Here is an 8,529-nt window from a genome sequence, read left to right as displayed (position 1 = left end):
CTGTACACACAAACCTTTTCATTTTTAAAAGAAAAGCACATTCTGGCTTCTCTTTGGCATATCTAAATTCCCAGCATCATTTCTCTAGTGTTTTGAGGCCATTAATAAGAAAAATAAGAATGATTTGAACACAAGTACTGTAAAATTGTGGTACATACAGCACGGGCAAAGAAGTGACTCACATACTGGCAGAATGGAGCAGAGAGTCTGAGATTTCAGTCACTACTCAGAGCACTAGGCAATTTAAATATTGTAAATTATTTACTTCTGGGCTTCGCCATTTAATATCTTTAGATCACGGTTGAGCATGGGCAACTGAAACTGCGAAAAGCAAAACTGGATAAGAGGACTGAGGTAGTGTCTACCACTGCCAGGCAGTGTTTTATCCTGAGCAAAACAAAAACCTTGCTTGTCCTTGTGGAACATACAGTTTTAGTGCATGCAATAGTAGAAGCTGTACCCGACAAACCCAGAAATCTCAGTGTGTAGGTACAATGTAAATTTATTTCTTGTTCCTATAAAGTCAGTAGGCAAAAAGGGTGGTGGCAGTGGGGAAGTAATGTTCCACTCATCATATTTCTTTAAGGACTGGGAGGATTGAGAGTTCTATTGTCCTCAGTGTGTAGCTTTCAAGGTCACCCTGGGCACCAACATCAACTGATGGATAGTGGAGAAGAGTGAACTGAAGCCTGGACATTGTACATATTACTTTCACGTGTGTTGCATGCATCGGACCTCAGTCTCATGGTTTCATCTATACATAAGGGATCTCCTCACTGTGCAGTGCCTTTCCAGCAGAACCTCTCCATTACCAGAAAAGAGCATGGGCACTTGGTGCCCAAAGAGATCTCCTTTTCACACTTATGCTCTACTGGGTGCAGGAAGACAAGCAATAGACATAAAAGTATGTTCACTGTATAGTGTTGCTGGAGATAGTCTGAAAATTAAATCAAAGGAGAAAAGAGATGCAATTGTGCAAATAATTTTCCCCGTTGGTTATGCATTGGTCAGTATTGTCTACAAAGCCAATGTAAGCTGATTCTCTGAAAGTAAAGAAGTAAGAAGTCTCCTTTGTAAATTATGTGAGAGTAGCTCAGATTAGCCAGAGAACTTACTATGTGTCGAGCTAGGAATCAAGCCCATGTCATCATGGCACCACAAATGTTCCTGGAATTAGACAGTTTATTGAATGCAAAATATATTACCAGAGCCCAGGAGGGTTATGTAGACAGATCAAAGTGGGTTTAAATTTGCTTTGGGGCTTTACTAGTCCTTGAGTTTCGTGAGTCTGCAATGAAGAACCAGGTTAAGTTCACACACTTTTAGTTTTGATTCTGTGTCCATTCTGGGAAAATCTGTACAAAAAAATCAAGAGTTGCTTTCCTCAACAATCATAGAACAGTGTGGCCTTTCTGCTGAGGAAACTAACTGGTCACTTAACAGAGAATTCGCCAGCAAGGAGCTGGTGAAGAAAGTTAAATCTTGCTAGGAATGTCCTAAATGATAGAAAAATTTTGTGTTCAGTAAAAGGCAGAGGCTGAAAACATAACCCATTTACTGTATGTGGATTTAATTCAGTAAGGATTTATTGATACTTCTTATACACCTGGCTCTATTCTAGGCACCACAGATAATAGTGACAAGCAGCTCTGCTTCTGGTCTCAGGGACTAACCACCTAGGAAGAAAAATCCTTCCCCAAACAGAAGGCTGTAATTGAGGCAGGCGGAGAAGGGATGTGAATGCTATGCTAAGTGCCATCCAGGAGATGTATCTCTGTTGGAGAGTAGATGTAGAAACTGGTATCTGCTCACTATGTAACAGTTGGCAAGTCTATCTCTCTGATTGCCATTTTTTTTTTTGTCTAGAAAGGGAAGATAATAATAACTTTCTCATTCACCTCACAGGGGTATTTTACAGATCACATGAAATCAAGGTATGTGAAAGAAATACTATGCAGGCATCAAGAACCATTATTAAAACAAGTTAAAATATAGGTGTCTGGGAGGATAAAGGAGGACTTGGGCATTGGACAGTGATGCTTTGAGAACATCATAAACGCTTTCATCCAGAGTGGAGTGCATGCAGGAGTGAAACTGGTTTTAGTTAATGGCATTTTTGAAAAATGGTATATATTGAAAGCAAAGTCACTCTTTTCCTTTCAAGTAAAATTTGGAGTGAGTGAAGAAATTGAACGAGGGATTCCTAGTATGAAGTCGGAGCTCTAACAGTGGGAGTGAGCAGACCAGAATGGTGACTGCCAGGGCAGCAGGCTATGGGCCAGCAATGGGACCACAAAGGGAACTGAAAACCCAGCCAGGACACAAGGGGCCAGGCCACAAGCTCAAAGGCAACGAATGCTCCTCAGCTGTTGGCCCAGCCCTGGCCATGAGGGAACACTGTGGAGTCTTTCCTGAATTGATTTCCTCCAGGGAGTGGCTGTCCCCGAGGAAGCTCACTCTTCCAGAAATAAAAACATAGTTCTTGGCAATATTTTTACTTATTTTTGAAATCATACTTCCTGAAAACATGGTTCCAAGAGAGAAGGGGCCCATTTCAAGGAGACTTTGGAGGCTTATCTGGATTTCTGTGGATTCTGGGACCTCATAGACCAATGCAGTGCACATTATGAGCCAAGACCACGGAGCTCCACTAATTCAGCCCAAACTTCAGAATTTTCCCAAATCGTTTTTTTCCAGTACTGGGGACTGAACTCAGGACCTTGTGCTTGCCAGGCAGGCATGGTGCCACTGAGCTACATCCCCGGCCCAGGATTTATCTACATGTTGAAAGTATACATATAAGTTCTTCAATTTGGAAAAAAGTTCTCATTATAGATTGTTTCCTTCTAATTTGTAATATTTAAGAAATTACAGTAAGGAGATTGACATCAGCCAGATGGTAGAACAGGACTTTCTAGTGTTTGTCCATTGCTAAAACACAAATTTGGACAAAAGTCATTGCATGGAAATACTTTCACAAAGGCTAAGAAAACCAAGTGAGAGATTACAACATCGCAGTGTAACACAGAAATAAGGAAAAAAAATGCATTGGAGAGAGCAGTAAGGACAGTTTTACACTACCTCTAGCAGCACCCCCTCAGTCCCAAGCAGTAGAACATGGAGAGAGATTCCTTCTACTGGGGGAAGGAGAGAGAAGTGAGCACTAGATTTTGCTTTAAATCCCAATGCTGAGCCTTCCCCAGTTAACTCAGTGCCAAGCAGATACCTAGAACCCAAGACTTAAGGCTGCTTTTTGTACACTCATCCTCCCAGCACAGTCTATGGAATCCAAGAGCTCCGGATTCCATCCCGGTACCAGATCAGCCTCAGACTCAGGTTAAAGGCCACCCCCAAGTGCAAACTCAGCCTCTGTGGACCCAGGTTTCAGGCTGGGACTCATAGAAACAGGATGGATATGAAGGCTATCTGGCTGCGATATCTGTCACCCCACTGATCACCAGGGTTGCTTCAGCTGATTGGGCTGGCTAGGTGGGTGTCCTCTTCCTCCCTCACCATTCCATATGTGTTCCTCCCTCTCAAAGCTGCTTGCTGGGGTCAAGATGAAGACCACGCCTGACAGAGGAGGACCATTTCCTCAGTCAAGTAGCTGTGCTCCCCTGCTAGAACTGCCAAACAAGCTCTCATAGAAACAGGCACCAGAGTCACCATCCTAAAGCTGCACTCTACAGCTATCCTCTTAGACCCAATCAGCACATCCACCTTCAGTGGATTTTGGTTCCAGGCCAAACTCCATGGACCAAGCACTAAGCCCACTCATCTGCTGATCCAGACATCAAGCTAGCCAGCCTGAGGACTCCAGCAGAAAGCCTATCCACAGATAATACTAGACAGGTGCCCCAAATCTTTGAATGGGCTGAATTCATCAGTACATTAAAAGGATCTTTCGTCATGGTTAAGTGGGTGGCAGGGATGGTTCAGAAAATCCAAATCTATAAGTGTGATGTGCCACGTGAATAGGACAAAGGACAAATACGATATGATATTTGTAGTTGAGAAAATAACATATGACAAAATGTTACCCACTTTCATGACACAAACTTTCAATAAATAAGGTATAGAAGGAATGCACCTCAACACAATAAAGATCAAACCAAAGATTGAACCAACAGCTAGTGCCACATTCAGTGGTAAAAAATGGAAAGCTTTTCTTCTAAGATCAGGAACAAGACAAAGATGCCAACTCTTGTCACTCCTGTTTAACACAATGCAGGAAGACCTAATCAGAGCAAGAGAAATAAAACATATCCAAATCAGAAAGGAAGAATTTTAAATGTCTCTGCTTATTGAAAATTTGATTATATATGGAAAACTTTGAGTTCATAGAAAAAATTTAAAGCTAACAAATGAATTTAATAAAATTATTGGATAAAAAAATTAACACAAAAATCGGTGGTATTTCTGCATACTAGTCATGAATTACAGTGGACTCTCAGGTTACGACAGGCCTGACATACAAACAACTTCAGTTATGACCGGAATTTTAGTTTTAACTTATGAACAAACTCTTGAGTTATGACCTGAATGCCCACCACTTGTGCTTCCAGATGGTCTCTGATGCAGATTTAACCCTTAGACAGTTCTGGAAGAAGCATCACAACATCCTTTCCTGTGTGGGGTTGAGAATTCTGTGCCAAAGCCTCTCTAAGGATGCGGAAATCTGCCTGTGTACAGAAGAGAGATTTTGAAGGCTGTGTAGAGGAGCCTGAGCCTTCAGCTGACCAACTTGAGTTTACTTGAGTTGGCAAAGAATTGAATTCATAAATCAAGGGTTCACTATAGCTGAGAAAGAAGTCAATGAAACAATCACAATAAATATCCCCCCCAAATACTAAAGAATAAATTTAACCAAGGAAGTAAAAAACCTGTACACCAAAAACTCTAAAATATTGATTAAAACATTGCATTCATGGATTCAAAGCATTACCACTGTTAAAATATCTATACTACCCAAAGCAATCTATAGATTCTGTGCAATCCCTATCAGCATTTTAGTGGCATTTTTTTGAGCTGGGGGTAATCTCAGTAGTAGAGTGTTTGCTTAGCATGAATGAGACTCTGGATTCAATCCCCAGCACCCTGAACAACAATGACAACAACATCAACCACAAAAGTCAACAATATTTTTCACAGAAGTTGGAAAAACCATCCCAAAATTAAGATACAATCATAAAAGATCCAAAATAGGCAAAACAATCTTGAGGAGAAAACTAAACAAACAAAAAAAACAAAATGCAAAACTGTAAGCAGTGTATTACTTGACTTCAAAAGAAACTGTTTTGCTATAGTTGCATGGTACAGGCACAAAAAAGACATACAGTCTAAGGGAACAGAAACAAATACAGAAGTAAACATACACTTATGGAAAACTGATTTTGACAAAGGTACCAAGAACATGTAATGAGGGAAGGACGATTCTTCAGTAAATAGCACTGGGAAACCTGGATACCCACATACGAAGAATGAAATTGGACCCTTACCTCACACCACACTGAAATAAACTCAAAGTGAGTTAAACACTTAAATGTAAGATTAGAAATTGTTAAAGTACTTGGAGAAAACATGAAGAAAAGCTCAATGATATTGGGCTGGAATATTTTTTGTATGAACATAAAGGTACAGAAAAAAAAGCAAAAATAGACAACTGGGATTACACTGAACTAAAAAAGTTTCTGTACAGCAAAGGAAAACAATGGGGTGAAGAGACAATTTATAGAGCTGGAGAAATATTTGCAAGCTATACATCTGGTATTGGGCAAGCCTCCAAAACATAAAAAACAAATTCAATAGCAAGAAAATATACAATGCAATTAAAAATAGGTAAATGACATTCACAAAGGAAAACATACAAATGGCCTAATATTATATGAAAATGCTTAATTTTACTAATCAGAGAAATGCAAATTAAAATTATAATGAGATACTGCCTTACAACTGTTAGAATGGCTATTATAAAAAAGATGAATGATAAGTGAACATTATACATTGGGAACATTATACAAAGGGGATGTTATACATCAGTGGCCAGAAGTAGGTATAATTAGTACAGCCATCATGGAAAACTGTGGAGATTCCGTCCCACAATCACACTACTGGGCATATATCCAAAGGAAATGAAAACAGAATGTTAAGGAGATGTCTATTCTCTCGTGTTTATAACAGCATTACTTATAGTAGATAAGATATGAAATCAACCTTCCCATCCATGGATGAGTGGCTAAAAGAAATGCGGTATACACACACCAAGGAATGCTAGACAGCCCTAAAAAAGAAAACCTTGTCATTTTCAATAATAGTGATACATCTGGAGGATGTTACATGAAATAAATTAGATACAACTGATGATTCTTATACATGGAATATAAAATATTGAATGTTTAGAAGTAAAGAATAGAATGGTGGTTACTAGAGTCTGGGGGTTGGGTGGGTAGAGTGATGCTAAAAGAACAGAAAATTTCCTTTAGGAGGAATAAGTTAAAGAGATCTATTTTACACCATCATGGCTATATTTGATAACAATGTATTGCATTTTAAAACTGCTGAGTCTGCCTTACCATAAAACATTATAAAGTATGTGAGACAATGCATATGTTAATTAGCACAATTATACCACAGGCATACAAATTTCACAGACAACTTTGTTAAAGAATAAAATAAACATCACAGAGAAAGAAGGTGGTTGCAAATATTGTGCTGAATAAGAAGCAATATTAAGGTCAAAGTTCTGTCAAATTTCAGTAGTTGGATTTCGAACTGGGAATTGCAGATCTGAAATTCCTGAATGACAATGCAAATCCTTGTTGAAAATTTATTTCATTGTGAACTGTCATTCCTCCGTAGAAGCAGAGAGGAATTTTACCTCCAGAAAAGAGAGCGGGCTAAAGACTGGCTGAGGGACAAGAAGCAATCTAATATATTCATGGACCGTCTACGGGGAGACACCAAGCAGGTGTCAAAAAACCCCCATTTTGTGAGTGAGGCTATAGAGGCCGAGAGACTGATTTTTGCAAAGTCACACCAAGGCGATGAGCTAATATACAAGCCTGTCTCACCTAACTGGAGAGTCTGAGCTTTTCCCTCAGCCCTTTAACCTCAAGGGTTTCCTTGGGCTTGGCTAGGGACGGCCTAGCCAGAAGGGGAGGGCTCCTGAAGCCACAGGGGTCAGCAAGTGGATGGAAACCTATCAATCACAGAGGCCTGCGGTTAGGGAGAGGTGACGCATTGCTCAGGCCTGTGACTCTCTCCCACGTTCTTCCTTCTAACAGGGCAGGATTTCCAAACTTGGCTTAATTAACATTTCAGGCTGCATAAATCTTTGTAGTCAGGGGCAGTCCCCTGCTTTGTAGGATGTTTGGTTGCATTCCTGACTTCCAGTCACTGTGCAACAGCAATCTCTTCGGTTGACAAGAAAGCGTATCCTAGACATTCAAATGGCCCCTATGATGAAGATTAAAAACCACTGTTGTACAGTGACCAGGAATTTAGTGCCCAAACCAGGGTAGTTCAGAACAAATTGGGATGTTTGGGTACTGGGCAAGTGGAATTGCATCTGGTTAAATAGAAGCTGTGTTGATGTACAGCTGGGCAGGGTCTGGTGGTCTGTGATATGCCTGGTTGTGTTGATGGCTTGGTTCTTGATTCCTCTTTGAGGTTTGTTTACAAGGAGGTCTAGGGAAAGGAACTCAGCCTCAGAAAGTAGCAACTTTAGATAGCAATTTGCCTAACAAGCAAGGTCCACTCTTAAGCAAAGCTAACTTTTACTGAAGAAAGGGAGAAGAAAGGACATTCCCAAGATGGGGGAGTGGCCAGGTCAGGCCTAGAGTAGGGGCAGAGTTGGGGCAGTTTATAAGAGAAGACAGCACACTTGGAAGGGGTCCAAGTGTGCAGAGCCAGAGGTGGCAACTGCTCCTGAGACCAGGTTGGTTCCTCCTTTGTATTTTTGGAATTTGGAGGAGTGATTGAGGGTTGTTGCTAACTGGGCTTTTTCCAGTCAACAAGAGGATCCACCTGCATGTTGGAAGGGGGAGTTTTTGATCTTACATGTTCTTAGTGGAATGAACATGGTGGCCATCCTGTGCAAGGGGAAAGCGGAAGTTAAAACCAGGATGCAAATGTATGTGGATGGAGTCTATTGGGTCAGACAAGGCCAGCCAGGGGCCTGAGTCCCTAGGTGTGCGTACACTGACCCAAGACCCATGTAACGGTAGGGGGAGGCACTGTGAGCCTCTTGGGTGCCTTACAGGGGAAGTTGGAGAGCACAAACTCAGGATGTTGAGACCACATTCTGTTGCAGAGCTTCCTCCTTGCGCTGACTCATATCTAGTTAGCTGCCTACTCATGGAGGGCATGATCAGTGTCTCTAAGCTGTTGCAGTATCAGATGCATGCTCCCCCGAAGCCCTGCCAAGGGCTTACCAAGAATGTAGGGGCAATGTGCTACTTCAGGAAGACTGGATGAGTTGACTGTGGATGTCAGTTCAGCTCTGAACTAGGCCAGAGCAAAGTTCTCTGT

This window comes from Fukomys damarensis, unplaced genomic scaffold (genome assembly GCF_012274545.1).
Source record: "Fukomys damarensis isolate Sample0158 unplaced genomic scaffold, DMR_v1.0_HiC HiC_scaffold_2, whole genome shotgun sequence".
Classification (NCBI taxonomy): Eukaryota; Metazoa; Chordata; class Mammalia; order Rodentia; family Bathyergidae; genus Fukomys; species Fukomys damarensis.
The sequence above is the reverse complement of the archived record's forward strand: the minus strand, read 5'-3'. Positions refer to the sequence as shown.